This window comes from Aegilops tauschii, chromosome 7 (genome assembly GCF_002575655.3).
Source record: "Aegilops tauschii subsp. strangulata cultivar AL8/78 chromosome 7, Aet v6.0, whole genome shotgun sequence".
Classification (NCBI taxonomy): Eukaryota; Viridiplantae; Streptophyta; class Magnoliopsida; order Poales; family Poaceae; genus Aegilops; species Aegilops tauschii.
In genome coordinates this window covers 378,356,476-378,376,785 of record NC_053041.3, presented here as the reverse complement: position 1 = coordinate 378,376,785, position 20,310 = coordinate 378,356,476, and positions in this window count along the sequence as shown.

Here is a 20,310-nt window from a genome sequence, read left to right as displayed (position 1 = left end):
TGGGCCGGGAGGGCCGCGGGTGGGCCGGCGGGCCTCGGCGGCGGCGACGAACGGCGACGTGCCACGTGGCGGCGGCGGCGCGGGTGGACGCGTCCGGCTCCGCCCGGACGTGTCCGGCGACGGAGAGGGACGAGGGTTAGGGTTGGACTGCGATTTCGTTTTTCGGGATGCCCACATATTTATAGGTAGAGGGAGCTAGGCGGCTCCAAATGAGGTGCGGTTTTCGCCCACACGATCGTGATCGAACGACCTAGAGCATGGAAGAGAGTTTGGTGGGTTTTGGGCTGGTGTTAGAGGGGTTTTTTGCTGGACACTCAAATGGACTTTGCGGATGCCCGGTTAACCGTTGGAGTACCAAACGACCTCCAAATGGAACGAAACTTGACCGGTGGTCTCCGGGTGGTATAATAAGGCAACTTGACAAGCCTCGGTCCATTCCGAGAAAGTTTGACACACGCACACGAAAGAAAACAAGAGGGGTGCACCGGAGGAGATAGGAGCGCCGGATTGCAAAACGGACAACGGGGAAAATGCTCGGATGCAAGAGACGGACACGTATGCAAATGCAATGCACATGATGACATGATATGAAAATGCATGACATGACAAAATACAAAACGAAAGACAAAACCCGACCACGGAGAGAATATCATAACACATAGCCGAAAATGGCAAGAGTCGGAGTTACAAATATGGCAAGTTACATCCGGGGTGTTACAACACTCCACCACTACAAGAGGATCTCGTCCCGAGATCTAGGACTGAAAGAACTCCGGATATTCGGAACGGAGGTGGTCCTCGCGTTCCCAGGTGGCTTCCCAGTCGGAATGGTGCGACCACTTCACTTTCAGGAATTTGATTGACTTGTTGCGAGTCTTGCGCTCAGTTTCTTCAAGAATAGCAACGGGGTGCTCATGATAAGACAAATCTTCTTGGAGGTCAATCTCTTTGAAGTTGATAGTGCGCTCAGGAGTCTTGAAGCACTTGCGGAACTGTGACACGTGGAACACATCGTGCACGTTCGCGAAGTTGGAAGGAAGTTCAAGTTGATAGGCAAGGTCGCCTCTTTTGCCAATGATCTTGAAAGGACCCACGTATCTAGGGGCAAGCTTCCCTTTGATACCGAAGCGACGAGTGCCTTTCATTGGAGAGACGCGGAGGTAGACATGGTCTCCGATCTCGAAAGCCAAATCACGATGCTTACTATCATAGTAACTCTTCTGGCACGATTGCGTGGCTTTGAGATTATCACGGATGACTTTACACATCTCTTCAGCTTCAGTGATTAAGTCATTGCCAAGAAGTTGGCGTTCACTAGTCTCTGACCAATTGAGAGGATTACGGCACTTTCTGCCATAGAGAATCTCGAATGGGGCCTTGCCCGAACTCGCTTGGAAGCTGTTGTTGTAGGAGAATTCAGCATATGGAAGAAAATCTTCCCATTTCATGCCAAAGGAAATGACACAAGCCCTGAGCATATCTTCAAGAATTTGATTGACTCGCTCGACTTGGCCACTAGTTTGAGGATGGAAAGCTGTGTTGAAGCGAATGTTAGTGCCCATGGCCTTCTGGAAGGAGTCCCAGAACTTAGAGGTGAAGATGCTTCCACGATCAGAAGAAATCAATTGTGGAATGCCGTGCAAGGAGACAATTCTGGAGGTGTAAAGCTCTGCCAGCTGAGCTGCTATGATGGATTCTTTGATTGGAAGGAAATGAGCCACTTTAGAGAGCTTGTCAATGACAACGAAGATAGCATCATTTCCGCGCTTGGACTTTGGAAATCCAGTCACGAAGTCCATTTCAATATGATCAAACTTCCATTCTGGGATAGCAAGAGGTTGAAGGAGATCAGCTGGTCGTTGGTGTTCTGCTTTCACTCTTCGGCAGACATCACATTCATTCACGAATTGAGCAATTTCTCGCTTCATTCGAGTCCACCAATACGACTGCTTGAGGTCATGATACATCTTCGTACTTCCAGGATGAATGGACAGGAGAGAATTGTGCGCCTCGTTCATTATGACTTTCCTTAGATCACCTTTAGGAACCACAATCCGGTCCTCGAAGAACAAAGTGTCTCTGTCATCAATGCGATAGCACTTGTATTTGGAAAGGCCCTTGTCGATACCACGTTTCACCTTCTTCACCATGGCATCAAGGAGTTGTGCCTCACGAATTTGATCTTCCAAAGTAGGAGAGACTATGAGGTTGGCAAGAAAGCCTTGAGGAACAACTTGGAGATTCAGCTTGCGGAAAGCTTCACAAAGATCCGGTTGGAAAGGCTTGAGAATTAAGCTGTTGCAATAAGCCTTCCTGCTTAAAGCATCTGCAATGACATTTGCTTTGCCTGGAGTATATTCAATACTCGGATTGTACTCTTGAATCATTTCGACCCATCAAGTCTGCCTGAGGTTGAGGTTGGGCTGAGTGAAAATATACTTGAGACTCTTGTGATCGGTGAAAATGTCCACTTGTCTTCCCAACAAGAGATGTCTCCACGTTATTAATGCATGGACAACTGCCGCCAACTCAAGATCGTGAGTGGGGTAGTTCTTCTCATTGGGCTTCAACTGACGAGAGGTATAGGCCACAACTTTCTTCTCTTGCATTAACATAGCACCGAGACCTTGGAGAGAAGCATCACAGAAAACTTCATACGGCTTGGATTCATCAGGAGGAGTCAAGACAGGAGCTGTGACAAGTTTCTCTTTGAGAGTGTTGAAAGAAACGTCACACTCAGGAGACCAGACATACTTCACATGCTTCTGAAGGAGGTTGGAAAGAGGCTTTGCAATCTTGGAGAAATTCTCAACGAATCTTCGGCAATAGCTTGCAAGACCAAGAAAACTGCGAAGCTGCTTGACATTTTGAGGAGGTTCCCAATTCACAATTGCGGACACCTTCTCGGGGTTAACAGCTATGCCCTTGGCAGAGATGATGTGACCAAGGAAAAGAACTTCATCGAGCCAAAACTCACATTTAGAGAACTTCACATAGAATTGATACTCTCTGAGCTTGTCGAGCACCAATCGCAAATGTTTGGCATGATCCTGCTTATTCTTGGAGAAGACCAAGATATCATCGAGATACACCAGGATGAATTCGTTGGTATAGGGGTTGAAGATGTAATTCATCATCCGAGAGAATACTGGAGGAGCATTGACAAGGCCGAAAGACACGACAGTATATTCATAAGAACCAAAGCTAGTTCTGAATGCTGTCTTGGGAATATCTTCTTCACGAATGCGAATCTGATGATAACCCATACGAAGATCAAGCTTCGAGAAAACTTTAGCACCTTTGAGTTGCTCAAATAGCTCATTGATGTTGGGAAGTGGATACTTGTTCTTGATTGTCTTCTTGTTCAATGGACGGTAGTCGACACAAAGTTGGTCCGTGCCATCCTTCTTCTTGACAAAAAGAACACCACAACCCCATGGAGAAGAACTCGGTCTAATCAAACCCAGACGCTCTTGTTCATCGAGCTGTTTCTTCAATTCCTTCAGCTCGTTAGGTCCAAGCTTGTATGGACGCTTGCAAACGGGTTCAGTGCCAGGCTCTAGTTCGATAACGAACTCAACTGGCCGATGAGGAGGCATACCCGGAAGCTCTTCTGGAAAGACATCTTGATACTCACAAACGACTGGAATTTGAGAGATGGCATTCAATTCGCCCTTCTCATTGAGAGAGAAAAACCGAATGGTTTCATCACGAGCGGCAAAAATAATCACATCCTCAGACGAGTGTGTCAGTTGAATTTCCCTGGCAGCACAATCAAGTTGAGCCTTGTGCTTAGAAAGCCAGTCCATCCCGAGAATAAGATCAATATCCGAGTCACCAAGAACAATTGGAGAAGGCCGAAATTTGTAGTTTCCCATCTTGATGGAAACATTCGGAACCATAGAGCTTGCATTCATGAATTTACCCGGAGAGACAACTGATAACGGTCTAGGCAAATCTTGATAAACCAACTCATGCTTAAATGCAAATGGTCTTGATATGAAAGAAAGCGATGCACCAGTATCAAAAAGAACTTTTGCAGGAATATCATTAACAGGAAGATTACCCATTATCACATCAGTAGATTCCTCCGCTTGAGCTGCATTCATCATGTTCACCTTTGCAGACTTTAGGTTATGCTTGACCGCTGCATTGCTGGAAGATCTGACAGGAGGAGGAGGAGGAAGACGCCTTTGGTTGAAGCACTTGTTACCATAGTGACCTTTCTGCTGACACTTGTTGCAAGTCACCTCTGAGAGTGGACGGTGATAAGGAGCATTGGACTTTGGAGCTTGATTCTGAGACTTGTTCTCATAGCCAGAGTTGGAAGAACCATGGCCACCTTTGTTCTTCTGCTGATAAGGCTGACGAAACGGAGGAGGAGGAGGCAACCAGAACTTCTGTTGCTTAGCTGTCACAAGTGAGGAAGAAGAAGACTGAACTGCGTCTCTGACTCTCTTCTTAGAAGCCTCACACTTGAGCTGAGCAGCCTCTTGCTTCAGTGCCATATTATAGAATTGATCAAACTGAGTAGGCTCAACAAGAACGAGAGCTAACTGCAGATCCTCTTTAAGGCCACCTCTGAAGTGATAAATCATGCTCTTCTCATCAGGAACGTCTTGTTTAGCGAAGCGAGCAAGTTTCTGAAACTGAATGTTGTATTGATACACAGACATGTTGCCTTGCTTGAGATTGCGGAACTCCTCACGCTTACTCTCAACAACACTTTGTGGAATGTGGTGCGCTTTGAAGTCCCGACAGAAGTCAGTCCAAGTGATCACACGACATCCTCTGGAATCTTTGTATTGCTGATACCAATCAGCAGCTTGGTCCTTGAGCTGGAAAGAAGCGAACTTGACATAGTCCTCAGGCCTGACATTGCTACATTCAAAATGCTTGTTGATGTCCACGAGCCAATCATCGGCAACCATGGCCTCGGCATAGTAGCTGAAAGACTTGGGCTGATTTGCGAGAAACTGGTTGCGGGTGGCAAAGTGAAACTGATTGTTGCCTTGACCTTGATTGCCTTGATTGCCTTGCCCTTGAGTACGTTCTTGCAAGAGTAGCAGAATCATCTGAGCATTGGAGTTGGTGGCTGCCATGATAGCTTGCCATGCCTCCGGAGGTGGAGGTGGTGGCGGAGGGTTCGCTTGACTCCCTTCATTGTGATCCGGATTCTGACGCGTTGGCGGAGCCATCCTGAAGAGGGTGACATCTGTTAGCATCTTGATAGACAAATAGATAAGTAGAATCAACGGATAGAAATAGCAACATATAGTCTTCACAATAAACATTCGAACGAAGATGAACGAATGAATTCCGTAGTAAATCATCACACTTCCATAAGTTGAGAAGCCACTTGAAAAAGATATGGAATCAACATATGACTTCGAAGCAACTCGAATACCACAATAAAAAATAAAACAAAGTATTGGCTTGCAGAATAAGCCGGAACAAACATATGATAGATATTTCGTCCGAAGTTTTCGTGGTGGGGCCCACACGGGCTCAATCGTACAGCACCATCATGTACAAGGCTGTGCACATGACTTACGAAGCGTCCCCGAGTCGGCATAGCCATGGACTCTTTAAGACACTACGAGACCACTGTAAAATCAACCGTGTACAGGCGGACCACTAGACGTCGAACCCCAATCTCATATCATGCGTCTGTCGAAAAGATATCCTAAGGCTACTAGAATTCCCACTTATAAACTACCGAAACTTGCTGGTTATGCAATCTGGTGTTGGGGATACAGGGGACACAACATATATCACCCAAACTAGCAATCCCTAGATCCAGCTGTATCCATCCGTCAACACATAACCAAGAAATCTTCGGAAATCGTTTACCTCAACCTTCGAAAAACATCCATTATACAAGTTATGGCAATACTCCCGAACTCCCGCCCCAGTACTGGGTGGCGTCGAGGCGATCTCACCAACAACTGCATAAAAGAGATTTCGATGTCCGCGAAACTCAGGTATTCCAGAACTGCAACGATAAAATTATGACGAAAACACCTCGGAGCTCAACTCCCCAGGACACTGCCACAACCCCTAAATGTCAGGAGGCACCAAGAACAATGTTCTCGTCACAAAACCATCGGAACGATTCCAAGATACCCGCGTGATCCTAAAATTTTTTTTAGTGAAATTTGAGGAGAGAATAGTCAAAACTTCTACGTCAGGAGACCTCACCAGAGCGACGAAGGGACTGAGGAGTAAAAAGAATCCTACTCTCCGATATATATAATCCTAAGACTCAAAACATTTTTATTCTAGACTCAACAACGCCAGCGATTCGATCAAGCAGGGGGCTCCTAAGTCGGGGATGGCTCTGATTACCAACTTGTAACGCCCACGATGCGGCTATATCTCCCACGTGTCGAGGCACGACTTAGAGGCATAACCGCATAGTGGTTTTGTCGCAAGAAGGGTCATCTTCACACAATCCCATGTAATGAACAAGAATGGGATAAAGAGTTGGCTTACAATCGCCACTTCACACAATACATAAATAAATATCATACATCATCCAAAATACAATCATATAGACCGACTACGGTTAAAATCCAGATGAAAATAAGACAACCCCAAATGCTAGATCCCCGATCGTCCCAACTGGGCTCCACTACTGATCATCAGGAAAAGACACATAGTAACGACCACGTTCCTCGTCGAACTCCCACTTGAGATCGACGCCATCATCGGCACTGGCATCGTCGACACCTGCAACTGTTTTGGTAGAATCTGTGAGTCACGAGGACTCAGCAATCTCACACCCGCGAGATCAAGACTATTTAAGCTTATAGGAAAGGGAGGTGTAATAAGGTGGAGCTGCAGCGGCAAAAGCATATATGGTGGCTGATTTGCGCAAAAGAGAGCGAGAAGAGAAGCAACGGAACGGTCGTCATCTAGCAATGACCAGGAAGTGATCCTGAACACCTACTTACGTCATACATAACTCAGACCGTGTTCACTTCCCGGACTCCGCCGAGAAGAGACCATCACGGCTACACACGCAGTTGATGTATTTTAATTGGGGTCAAGTGACAAGTTCTCTACAACCGGACATTAACAAATTCCCATCTGCCTCATAACCGCGGGCACGGCTTTCGAAAGATAATACCCTGCAGGGGTGTCCCAACTTAGCCCATCATAAGCTCTCACGGTCAACGAAGGATAAACCTTCTCCCGGAAAGACCCGATCAGTCTCGGAATCCCGGTTTACAAGACATTTCGACAATGGTAAAACAAGACCAGCAAGACCACCCGCTGTGCCGACAAATCCCGATAGGAGCTGCACATATCTCGTTCTCAGGGCACAACGGATGAGCCAGACGTCGGGTTGGCATAGACCCTGGTTGCCCAGGGGGCGCCGGACATCGCTCGGTTTGGGCCAGCACTCGAAGGAGCACTGGTCCGGGGGTTTAAAATAAAGATGACCCTCGGGCTCGCGAAAACCCGGGGGAAAAGGCTTAGGTGGCAAATGGTAAAACCAAGGTTGGGCCTTGCTGGAGGAGTTTTATTCAAGGCGAACTGTCAAGGGGGTCCCATAAATCACCCGACCGCGTAAGGAACGCAAACTCAAGGAACATAATCCCGGTATAACAGTAACTAGGGCGGCAAGAGTGGACCAAAACACCAGGCATAAGGCCGAGCCTTCCACCCTTTACCAAATATATATAGATGCATTAATTAAATAAGAGATATTGTGATATCCCAACATATCCATGTTCCGACATGGAACAAACTTCAACTTCACCTGCAACTAGCAACGCTATAAGAGGGGCTGAGCAAAAGCGGTAACTTAGCCAATCAACGGTTTGCTAGGAAAGGATGGTTAGAGGCTGACATGGCAAAAATGGGAGACATGATATAAAAAGTGATAGGTAGCGAGCATGGCAATAGAGCGAACAACTAGCATAGCAAAGATAGAAGTGATTTCGAGGGGTGATCATCTTGCCTGCAAGGTTCTCAGAGTTGTCGAAAGCTTGATCCTCGTAAGCGTACTCAACGGGTTCCTCGTTCACGAACTCGTCTCCCGGCTCCACCCAAGACAAGAACACAAACAAACGGAACCACAATCAACAACGAGAAATGCACAAGCAACATGATGCAGAACGTGTATGATATGCGATGCATATGCGTGCTCCGGAAAGGAAAATGATGAACAAGGCAGTAACTTGGCAAACCAAGCATCCCACTGGAAAGATGAGATGATTTCGGTAGAAATCGATATAAAGATCACCGGAAACGAATGCACGGTTTGCAAATGGCAAGCAAAACAAGAATGACATGAATCTGCGATTAACAGCAAGATAGCACTTAAAATGCAACAAGTAACAATGCTACAGCACACCAACATAGCAATAAAGCACATGGCAGTAATCTACAGGAGATGCTTGACAAAAGATGAACACTGAGCTACGTCTAGTTCACAACATATCAAGCTCAAACAAGCATGGAAAAAGTGCAAAAGATAACAGGATCACAGACTTGGTGAAAAACTGGACATGGCAGAAAACAGCATCAGGTAGCAATGTTCAGATCACGAAATGAACATGCTACATAAACTTAACATAGCAAAACAAGGCATGAGAGTGTTCTACTAAATGCATATGACAAAAGTCCCTTACTGGCCATAAGCCAAAAAGGACCAGAAGATATGATGGCAAGCATGTAAACATAGCAAGTTTCGTTATCAGGTTTCAGACTTGGCAGAAAACAGAGCATGACAGAAATAATAATATGTAGGCCTCTTTGTGAGCTTGATGAACTCACTACAGAGCAATTCATGACAAAACAAGCATACCTACAGAACGACGGCATGTTTATGAAGCTAACCATGGCAAGAACAATTGCATATCATGTATGTATCAACTACAATAAGCTTGGCAAAATTGCATCTTATGTTAAGAATCTGCCAGAAATATTTTATAGCAAAAGTAGAGCAAGATTGAGTCATTCTATGGCACTCCATAATTTCAAAAAATTGCAGGAATGGATCAATTACAACAATAGCTACAAAACATCCTTACTGAATATCTTCAAAAAATGCATGGATCTCTCTGTAGCATCAAGTTTACATGGCAACAAAATAACAGCAGACAAGGACTTAGAGAAATCACTAAGTCCCTGAAATCAGAAATATTACGGAGCCTACTTTGCATGCTTGTGCTAGTCACCACAGAGATCACAAAAATACATGGGCTACACCACTGGAAATATGGCATGGCATACTTCAAAACACATGTAGAGCTCATGCTCATAAGATGCACAGATTAAATGATACAAAAATGACAAATCTCCAAGTTCTGATAAGAACCAGAGAATAACAGCAACTAGCCCTCTTCCAACAGAGATTTGGGCATCACGATGACCTCTAATGAACATGGTGCAATTGAACAAAACTAAGAGCATCACGAGGCGAACAAATTGACATATTACATGCGCGAATCGGAGCTACATGCAAGGAGTTATGACATCACGAACAAGTGCACATGCTGTAGAATATCAGGGACTTAGGAAATTTGAGGGGGTACGAGAAAAGTCAACGGGGCTACCAGATCCGATCCAGATCGGGAGAGCCCGAGCTCGTCTCGTCGGCGACGGCCGAAGGAGAAGGTAGGCGAGGCGGGGCGGCGGCCGGAGGGAGGGGGCGCGGTCGCCGGAGGAGGAGGGGAGGCGCGCCGGCGGGCGGTGGCCTCGGGTGGCGCGGCGCACCGGCGAGCGGTGGCGGCGGCGGCGGGCCCGCGGGCGGCGACCGGAGCGCGGCGGCGGCGGCGACGGGACCCGGCGGCAGCGTGCGGGCGAGCCGGCGGGGCACGGGCGGCGGCGTGGGCCGGGAGGGTCGCGGGTGGGCCGGCGGGCCTCGGCGGCGGCGACGAACGGCGATGTGCCACGTGGCAGCGGCGACACGGGTGGACGCGTCCGGCTCCGCCCGGGCGTGTCCGGCGGCGGAGAGGGACGAGGGTTAGGGTTGGACTGCGATTTCGTTTTTCGGGATGACCACATATTTATAGGTAGAGGGAGCTAGGAGGCTCCGAATGAGGTGCGGTTTTCGCCCACATGATCGTGATCGAACGACCTAGAGCATGGAAGAGAGTTTGGTGGGTTCTGGGCTGGTTTTAGAGGGGGTTTTTGCTGGACACTCAAATGGACTTTGCGGATGCCCGGTTAACCGTTGGAGTACCAAACGACCTCCAAATGGAACGAAACTTGACCGGTGGTCTCCGGGTGGTATAATAAGGCCACTTGACAAGCCCCGGTCCATTCCGAGAAAGTTTGACACACGCACACGAAAGAAAACAAGAGGGGTGCACCGGAGGAGATAGGAGCGCCGGATTGCAAAACGGACAACGGGGAAAATGCTCGGATGCAAGAGACGAACACGTATGCAAATGCAATGCACATGATGACATGATATGAAAATGCATGACATGACAAAATACAAAACGAAAGACAAAACCCGACCACGGAGAGAATATCATAACACATAGCCGGAAATGGCAAGAGTCGGAGTTACAAATATGGCAAGTTACATCCGGGGTGTTACAACACTCCACCACTACAAGAGGATCTCGTCCCGAGATCTAGGACTGAAAGAACTCCGGATATTCGGAACGGAGGTGGTCCTCGCGTTCCCAGGTGGCTTCCCAGTCGGAATGGTGCGACCACTTCACTTTCAGGAATTTGATTGACTTGTTGCGAGTCTTGCGCTCAGTTTCTTCAAGAATAGCAACGGGGTGCTCATAATAAGACAAATCTTCTTGGAGGTCAATCTCTTCGAAGTTGATAGTGCGCTCAGGAGTCTTGAAGCACTTGCAGAGCTGTGACACGTGGAACACATCATGCACGTTCGCGAAGTTGGAAGGAAGTTCAAGTTGATAGGCAGCGCCCAGAAGAAGGCCGAGCCCAGCTAGTCCAGAGGCCGGTGTACTACCTAAGCGAAGTGCTGTCCAGCTCAAAGCAGAACTACCCGCATTACCAGAAGATGTGCTATGGGGTGTACTTCGCCGCCAAGAAACTGAAGCCCTACTTCCAAGAGCATCCCATCACGGTCGTGTGCACCGCCCCGCTCGCCGAGATCATAGGCAGCCGGGATGCATCCGGCCGGGTGGCTAAATGGGCCATTGCACTGGCGCCGTACACGATCTTCTACCAACCCCGCACCGCCATCAAGTCCCAAGCACTGGCCGACTTCTTCGTCGACTGGGCCGAGACCCAGTACCTACCGCCGGCTCCCGACTCTACCCATTGGCGGATGCACTTTGACGGGTCCAAGATGCATACCGGCTTGGGAGCCGGCATCGTCCTCACCTCTCCCAAAGGCAACAAGCTCAAGTACACGCTGCAGATCCACTTCGCCGCCTCCAACAACGTGGCCGAGTACGAGGCGCTCGTACATGGGCTCCGGCTAGCCAAAGATCTTGGCATACGCCGGATCCTGTGTTACGGCGACTCAGACTTGGTGGTCCAGCAGTCGTCTGGCGACTGGGACGCCAAGGACGCGAACATGGTGAGCTATCGATTCCTCGTCCAGCAGATCAGCAGATACTTCTAAGGGTGCGAGTTCCTTCATGTGCCAAGGGCCGACAACGACCAAGCAGATGCCCTAGCACGGATCGGCTCCACCCGACAAGCCATACCGACTGGCATCTCCCTCCAGCGGCTCCTCAAGCCGTCCATCAAGCCGTCTTCAGAGTCAGACTCTATCTTCGTACCGCCTGCGCCAGATGCATCCGGATCCGACTAGAGGAACCACGCAGGCGGCACGGGGACTTCGACAACTGGCCCGGGGACTGCCGTAGTCGCACCCGGCCCGGGGACCTCGGAACCCTGCCCGGGGACTGCGGCAGTCGGCCCGGGGACTGCACCAACGCAAGAAGCGGTGGCCGATTCCAGTTCCACGCCACCCAACCCACCCACCCGAGTCATGGTGGCTACACTAACAGAAGAAGAAGTCACAGCTCCATCATGGGCCCAGCCAATCCTCAAGTTCCTAGTCAGCAGAGAGCTGCCGGCTGATGAGATCTCAGCAAGACTAGTGCAACAACGAGCCGGAGCATATGCAATAATCAACAGAGAGCTTGTGAAGCGCAGCGTCACTGGAGTCTTCCAGCGTTGTGTCGAGCCAGAAAAAGGAGTGGCAATCCTCAAAGATATCCACCAAGGCGAATGCGGCCACCACGCAGCCTCAAGATCACTTGTGGCCAAGGCTTTCCGCCATGGTTTCTTTTGGCCGACTGCCTTGGAAGATGCCAAAGAGATAGTCAAGAGCTGCAGAGGATGCCAATTTTTCAGTTCCAAGCAACACCTGCCGGCTTCTGCACTCAAGACCATTCCCTTACCTGGCCCTTTGCCGTCTGGGGACTGGACATGGTGGGCCCTTTCAAGACAGCCCGCGGCGGCTTGACACATCTACTTGTCGCCGTGGACAAGTTCACCAAGTGGATCGAAGCGAAGCCGATCAAGAAGCTGAATTGGCCGACTGCCGTAACATTCATCACTGACATCACTACTCGGTACGGCGTGCCGCACAGCATCATCACCGACAACGGCACGAGCTTTGCCAAAGGAGCACTGGCACGTTTCTGCGCAACGCAGGGCATCTGACTGGACTTAGCGTCCGTTGCCCACCCGCAGTCAAACGGCCAGGTCGAGCGAGCAAATGGACTCATCCTCTCCGGCATCAAGCCTCGACTGGTTGTACCACTGGAGCGATCAGCCGGCTGCTGGCTCGATGAGCTGCCGGCTGTTCTCTGGAGTCTGCGCACTACACCCAACAAGTCAACCGGCTTCACTCCGTTCTTCCTTGTATATGGTGCCGAGGGTGTCATCCCAACCGACATCGAGTTCGACTCGCCTCGGATCACCATGTACACGGAGGCGGAGGCCAAGGAAGCAAGAGAAGACGGCGTCGACCTACTGGAAGAAGGCCGGCTCTTAGCACTCAGTCGGTCCGCCATCTACCAGCAAGGGTTGCGCCGCTACCACAACCGCAAGGTCAAGCCAAGATCCTTCCAAGAGGGCGACCTTGTGCTTCGGCTGATCCAGCGAACAGCCGGCCAGCACAAGCTCTCGACCCCTTGGGAAGGCCCCTTCGTCATCAGCAAGGCACTAGGCAATGACTCCTACTACTTGATCGACGCGCAAAAACCAAGAGCACGCAAGAGAGATGACTCCGGCAAGGAGTCGGAGCGACCATGGAACGCGAACCACCTGAGAAGATTTTACAGTTCAAAGCAGTATGTATCATGCTACCCTTTTGTATTAAGTACGAACCAACAGGCCCCCCGAACAGTACTCGGGGACTGCCTTTATTTATCTATGAATGACGAGTGTCATATCCACGAATGTATCATTACATTTGATTTCTTGTCTGGCACCGGGTTCGACTAGTCGGCCCGGGGACTGGCCGCCTTGAGCTATACTAAAAGTTCTACCTGAAGTCAGACAAGTAGTGTGCCGGCTCCCGAGTCCTCTCTTGTTGAAAGTCGCAGCTCGAAGAACCGACTGTCCGACTAGCAAGAGACAAGGCAAAAAGGATGCCCACACGAAAAACGGCTAAGGACCAACGAACTTATATAGCAAAATGACGGCCTCCAACCACGCTTGCCGGCTGTCAGAACAGTCGGCTGGCCGGCTTCCTAAACACTTAGCTCTAGTCCAGCAAAGCTAGAGTACTTGCCCCCCCCCAATTGGCCATGCACTCCTCCAGCTATAGATTGCAGAGCAACTGTTTGACTGGGGAGGCGGCAACCAAGGGAGGGCGGCAAAGGAAACAGCAGAAGGATGAAAAGCAAAGTACGAGGAAAAGCCAAATGCATGCATAAGTTATATATACATATAAAAGCCCCCAACAGGACGACAATCGACATAGTTCGAATACACCCCCAGTGGGTGGAATTGTGCAGACTTAACAGAATATCGTTCCAAAAGTGACAAGACAGGAAAACAAAGGATAGCAGACTAGACTAAGGCGCGGTGCGGGAGCCAGGCTGGTCGGTGGAGATGGCGTCGCCGGCTGAAGGAGTGGCCGGCTAGCGGGTCTCGGCTTGGTCACCACCAGTGGCAGGCGACGCACCCGCGCGTGACATGGTGCTGGAGGCGCGGTCAGGCTGAGGCTGGTCGGCCGCTCCACCATCCGGCTTGGCGTCTTCACCCTACTCCTCCTCCTCGCCCTCGTCACTGGAGTCGATCTCCTCCGCTGAGTCTTCACTGTCTGCCAGGTTCAGCCCGAACCACTCCTCTGGCTGGGCGACACCGTTGTCATCTACCTCAGGGGTGAAGACGCTGGTGTCGGTGTAGTCGGCGATCGCCGAAGCCCGCCGGATGATAGCCGGCCGCGCCGGCTCAAGCTCCGTGTCGGCTTGCTGCCGCCAGGTAGCCAGCTGATCCAGGCTCAGGCCGGGGTACCAGGCCTTGACGAACTCCAGCGCCCGCCTGGCGCCGGACCGAGCTGCCGAGGCCTTCCAGGCTTCGAAGCGACCGACCGCCACCTCCAGCCAGTCGGCAGTCCGACTGGGGGTGCAGGGAACCACTTCGCCGGGCCAGAGGGCGGCCAATACTTGCGCCCTGGCATGCTGAAGCCGGCGGAGCAGTCGGTGAGCCAGCTGGAGACGGGCCTGGATCGCCAAGAGCTGCTCCTCCAGCGAACGGCCAGCGGTTGGTGCAATCTCGAAGCCAGCCTGCCGTCGCGCTTGGCGGCGGGCCTCGATGGTCTGGTTGGCGGCGGTAGAGTAGCCAGGGAAGTACTCTGTGCAAGAAAGAAAGAGAAAGAAGAGAAAACACCAGGTCAGAAAACGAGCCAAAAGCGGCAGACGGCAAGATAGGACGAAGAAGTAGGCGGCTTACCGTCAACCAGATCTTCGATCTGACCATAGGCAGTGATCAGAGTCTGCCTTGCTTCAACCCAGCCAGCCGCTTCTGTCTCGTACTCGGCCTGGAGGGCGGCTTCGCGGTCCTGCACCGCCTTCAGAGCCGCCTTGTGGCCCTCCTCCTGGTCGGCCAACTTCTTGGCCAGGCGGTCGCGTTCATGCACCAAGGCGGCGAGCTCGGCATCCTTGGCACGAAGGGCAGTCTGAGACTCTCCCAGCTGTGCCCTCAGACCGGCGTTGGCCGCTGCAGAGACGACATAAAAAGAAGAAACAATAAGAGGAAGTCGTCAAGGAAGATCCGACCCGACTGCTCAGCAGTCGGCCCGAATCTCGGGGACTACACCCAGTGGCTGCGCTGACGCGCCCCCACGTGAGATAAAGAACAAAGCACTTACCCCGGCTCTCAGTTAGGTCGGCGGTCTTCTGGGTCAGCTCCTGAGCCTGGGAGTTGAAGGCGGCCGCACGAAGATTGTGGTAGTCCTGCAAGATAGGCAGAAGATCGAAGTAAGAACAAGAATAGCAAAGCCAAATCCACTAAGAAGTTCCAAGTCGCCTGCTCAGCAGCCGACTCGGAACTCGGGGACTACACCCAGTGGTTGCGCTGACGCGCCCCCACAGAAGAAACCAAGATCAAGAAGAAGCAAGATAAGAAGCCTAACCCGGATGGCCGCCCGCGTCGCAAGGAACTCGTCGGTGTATTGCCTCAGCGCCATAGCCTGGGCTTGGAGCCGGGTCCGGACGTCCTGCGCGGCCACGTTCATCACGGCCGTCCCTCCGCCCGGCGTCCACCCTGAGGTGGCGTGGGGCACCTCCACATCCTGGGCCGACGAGCTGGAGCCCATAGCCGGCTGCGGCTCCGACGCCGCCTTCTGTGGCTCTGACGCAGCCTTCCCCGCGCGCCGGCTCGGCGGCATCCGGACCGCCAGCTCGGTCCTCGCGGCCGGCTCGCCCCCCGCCGACTGCGCAGACGGCAGATCAGGCCGGCCGCCTTGAGCCGTCCCAGTCGGCGGAGTCGGCACCGGCGCCCTCTCCAGGATGACGACGTCGTCATCCCTCTTTAGCCCCGGCTGGTCGCCGCCGGCCTCTCCTGGCGGGCGCTCCGGGGCCCCGGGCGCTGCGACGCGCAGTGGGGTGACCAACAAGGCCCCCTCCGCCGTCGCCGCAGCTGCAGCCTCCGCCTGGGCCTTGGCTGCGGCGTCGGCGCGCGCCTTCGCCGCCTCCTCCTCCTGCGCCGCCTGGGCGGCCGCCGCCTTCCGTGCCTCCGCCCCCCGCTCCTCCCGCGCCTCCCGCGCGTTCCGCTCCATCGCCGCCTGAAGGTCGGCTCGGGGGTCCACGCGACGAGTGGTGCTCCCAGACCCCCTCGGCGACTCAACGACGGAGGCGGCAGCCGCCCGCTCGAGCGACAATGGAGCTCTGGTTGTTTGGAGAAAAAGACAAGGATTCAGGAACCACCAGAGAAAAGAAAGAAAAAAGAGTACATGAAGGAGTTTGAACTTACGCCGACACCGTCTGCGCTTGCTTCACCGTCTTGCGGAAGCGAGCCGCCTTCGCGGCCGCCTCCTCCCGCCTGGTCGCCGCCGCCCCACCCCTGGGATTCTTCGTCCGACTGCCGAACAAACCCTGTGCGGCGCGACGCTTTTGCCCGCCGCCCCGAGCAGGCGGTGCAGCGGAGGAACCCGCGCCGCGGCCAGATGCCGGCTGACGGCGCGGGACGACTTCGGCCTCGTCGTCGTCCGGCCAGTCGTCGAAGGTAACTCCATGCCCGGAGCCGCCTGCTTCGCCGCCGGCTTGGCCACCACCCGGCTCGGTGTTGTCGTCCATAGCAGCCGCCCATAAGTCGGGGTCCTCCTGATCGTCCTCCGTCCGGTCGGGGGCGAATCGGCGCTCCGCGCCCGACCCGCCTGCAGGCCGAAGAAGAGGGCTCTGTCGAAAACAAGCCGACTAGTCAGAGTCGGCCAAAAGGAACTCGGCAACAAAACTGAGAAAGAGAAAGAGACAAGGAGAACATACCGTGGGCGGCGGATTGGTTCGGCTATATGGCTCCTTGCCGAACTGCCACTCTTCGGAGAGTTTGCAGTTCGCGAGGTAGTTCACCATATAGGCCACCTCCTCGTGCGGCATGTCCTTGGTACACATCCGGCTCGGATCGAGCTGGCCGCTCATCTGACAGATCAGATGAGGGCGGCTCTGGAGCGGGAGTACCCGGCGCGTGACGAAGGCGGCCAGCAGGTCGGGCCCCGACAAGCCCTCCGACTGGGTCATCGCTCGCACTCGGGCGACGGCTGCGGATCCAGCCGGCGTCAGCGTCACGACCCGGTAGGACCACTGGGGCCGGCAACTTAAGCCAGCAGGTTGACGTAGTCGCCCTGCGGGGCGATGTTCCTGACGTAGATGTACGAGTTTTGCCATAACTTCACCGACTGGATCAGCGTGATGACGGGGAAGGGTTTGTCGGCAGCCACCCTCCGCATCGCGATGAAGGCGCCGGTCTGAGCCGGCACGCCCTGCATGCGCGTGCCCAGCTTGGACTGGAAAAAGTCCCCCAAGAGCTCGAGGGTAGGGACGACACCGAGGTAGCCTTCGCACAGGGTGACGAAGGCAGACAGTAGCACCACCGCGTTCGGGGTGAGGTGGTGCGGCTAGAGCTGGTAGAACTCGAGCCAAGAGCGGAAGAAGGCGCTCACGGGCAGGCCGATGCCGCGCAAGAAATGCGAGCGGAAGACCACCCGCTCGCCCTCCCGCGGCTCCGGCGTAAGCTCCTTCGCCGGCGCGAGACGGACCTCCACCTTGTCCGCGCCGGGCAGCCGCCGTGTCTTGCGGAGGAATTCGACGTGATCCTCGTGGATGTTGGAGCCGTCCCAATCCCCGCCGTACTGCTCCGTGGCGGGAGGCATGGTGAAAACGAGCGCGGCGGCGGAGGAACGAGTGGTGGAAGAGCGCGGCGGCGAGGCGCTGTTGCACGAAAGGGCAGGAGAAAGGAGATGGTGGAAAGAGGAGGAGCGTGCGAGAGCCTGCCGCTCTCCCCCCTCCCCCTACTTATAGCTTCGCAAGGTGAAGCCGGGGAGGCCGGACGTGGGGTGAGCCGTGGGATTAACTGCACCCACTCCCCCCATGCCTTGCGATTATTACGCCCTAAAGGCGTGCCGAAACTTCCGCAGGGAGATATGCGGGCGGTTTCGGGCTGCAGAGGATCCACGCCTGGGCCGGGGCGTGGACGTGGCGGGCCCCCGCCCTGCGGCGACGTCCCGTCGCGCGCGTGGGCTGGCAGGCTTTTTAGCCTAGAGAGGCCACGTGGTTCGCAGGCGGCAAGTGGCCGGCCCGCGGCCCGGTGCACGCGCTGGCGAGCTCCCGCCCTCCGACTCCGAAATTTTTTCCCGAGACAACGCGCCTAACCAAGGCCAGCTCCCAGCTGCCGGCTTGTCAAGATAGGAAGCTGACCGAGCTTATCGACTCCCACCCAACCTCGAAGCCCAATCAGCTTCGGGCACTACTGTCGGAGTAAATGGCCACGGGTAGCCTAACCGACTGCCCCTAGCTCTTCCAAAAAAATTATCAGGCCTTTCGGGCCTTCAAGCATTTCAAGCATTGGGCCGCCTTCCCCGGTCGGCTATTTCTAAAGCCGACTCCCAGAAGGCGACCCAGCCTCAGCAACCTCCCCCCAAGATAACCACGGGATGGCCGACTCTAGGAAGCCGGTCATAGAGGATGCCGACTCCCCAGAGCCGGCCATGAAGAACGCCGACTCCCCAGAGTCGGCCACGAAGAGCGCCGACTCCAAGGAGCCGGCCAAGACCGCAACCACCAAAACTACACCCACATAACGGTGACAAGACGGGGTGTGGCCACAGTGCGGCCCACTACCCCTGAAGCCCGAGGCAGGCATGGCCACAGGACGCCGTACGGGACGGCCATCTCCCGTCCGGCTCGGCACTGTAGCCATGCTGGCCTCAACGTCACCCATGGCAGACGCCAGTACGGCCCACGGGCGGCGGGCCCCTTCAGCCAGAGAGAGGCGCGAAGGCGGCCCGGCCTCCCCCCAGTCGGCCAAGGGCATAGCCGGCCCCCAGAAGCCGGCTACCCCCTCCCTCGAAGCATGTGCCACATTAAGGAGACAAGACGAGGTAAGGCTACAGTGAGAGCCCTTGAGGCGGCACACTGTAGCCACGCTTACCTCGACGGAGCCCTCGTCATCAGGGGCAAGGCTACAGTAAGTAGCCGCCGACAAGACCCTAGGCGGTGCGGCCGGCCTGTCGACCAAAAGGCCGGCAGCCGGCGGGACCTACCAGTCGGCGGGCCCCAACGGCCGGCGGAGAAGCCGGCGAGCGTAGACACTGACGGCTGGGACCAGTGCCCAGCCGGATTACAATTGTACCCCCGGGGGGTAGGCCTATATAAACCCCCCGGGACACCCATGCAAAGGTTTGGCTTCTTAGCATTACACGCACACCATAGAGAGAGATAAGCAAGAGCTAGCCTTGTTCTTCTTCTCCCTTGAACCCAACAGCTCTAGGAGCGATTGTAGCTACTCTTCCTGATCTAGTGATCATGCGGAGACCCCGCAGAGCAGGACTAGGGGTGTTATCTCCTCGGAGAGCCCCGAACCTGGGTAAAATTCGCCGGCGTGCATGTCTTCGCCTCATCCCGTTTCCAGGCACCCGCGACGTCTTACTGGCACCCACTATGATAAGCCACCCGTTGGCATATGTCGCACCTACCACCTGACACTGAACTTGATAATTGCTATGCTTGTGGCCAAGATGCCAATATGAATTATGCTTATGGAGATGAAATTTCTATATTTCCTTATGTTAAGAATGAAATTGTGGCTATTGCACCCACACATGATAGTCCTATTATCTTTTTTAATTCTCCAAACTACACTATATTGGAGAAGTTTGTTCTTATTAAGGATTATATTGATGGGTTGCCTTTTACCGTTGCACATGATAATTTTGATGATTGTAATATCCATGTGCTTGCTGCTCCTACTTGCAATTATTATGAGAGAGGAACTACATCTCCACCTCTCTACGTTTCCAACATGATAAAATTGCAAGAAACTACTTATGCTATGTATTGGCCTTTACTTGATGTGCATGAATTGTTTTTGTATGAAATGCCGATGCATATAAAGAGAGTTAGACTTCGTCATTACATGATATATGTTACTTTCTACTCACTACTAAATTATAAATCATTGTTAATTAAATTTGACTTTGATATAGCTTGGGATTCGGGTGGATCCATTACTTGAGCACTATATGCCTACCTTAATGGCTTTAAAGAAAGCGCTGCCAGGGAGGCAACCCAGAAGTTTTAGAGAGTCATTTATTTCTGTTGAGTGATTTTATAAAGTTAAAAAAAATAGAGGGGAACTTATAAAATCACAAAAAGAGAAGGATTGAAAGGTGATGCATTGGTGAAG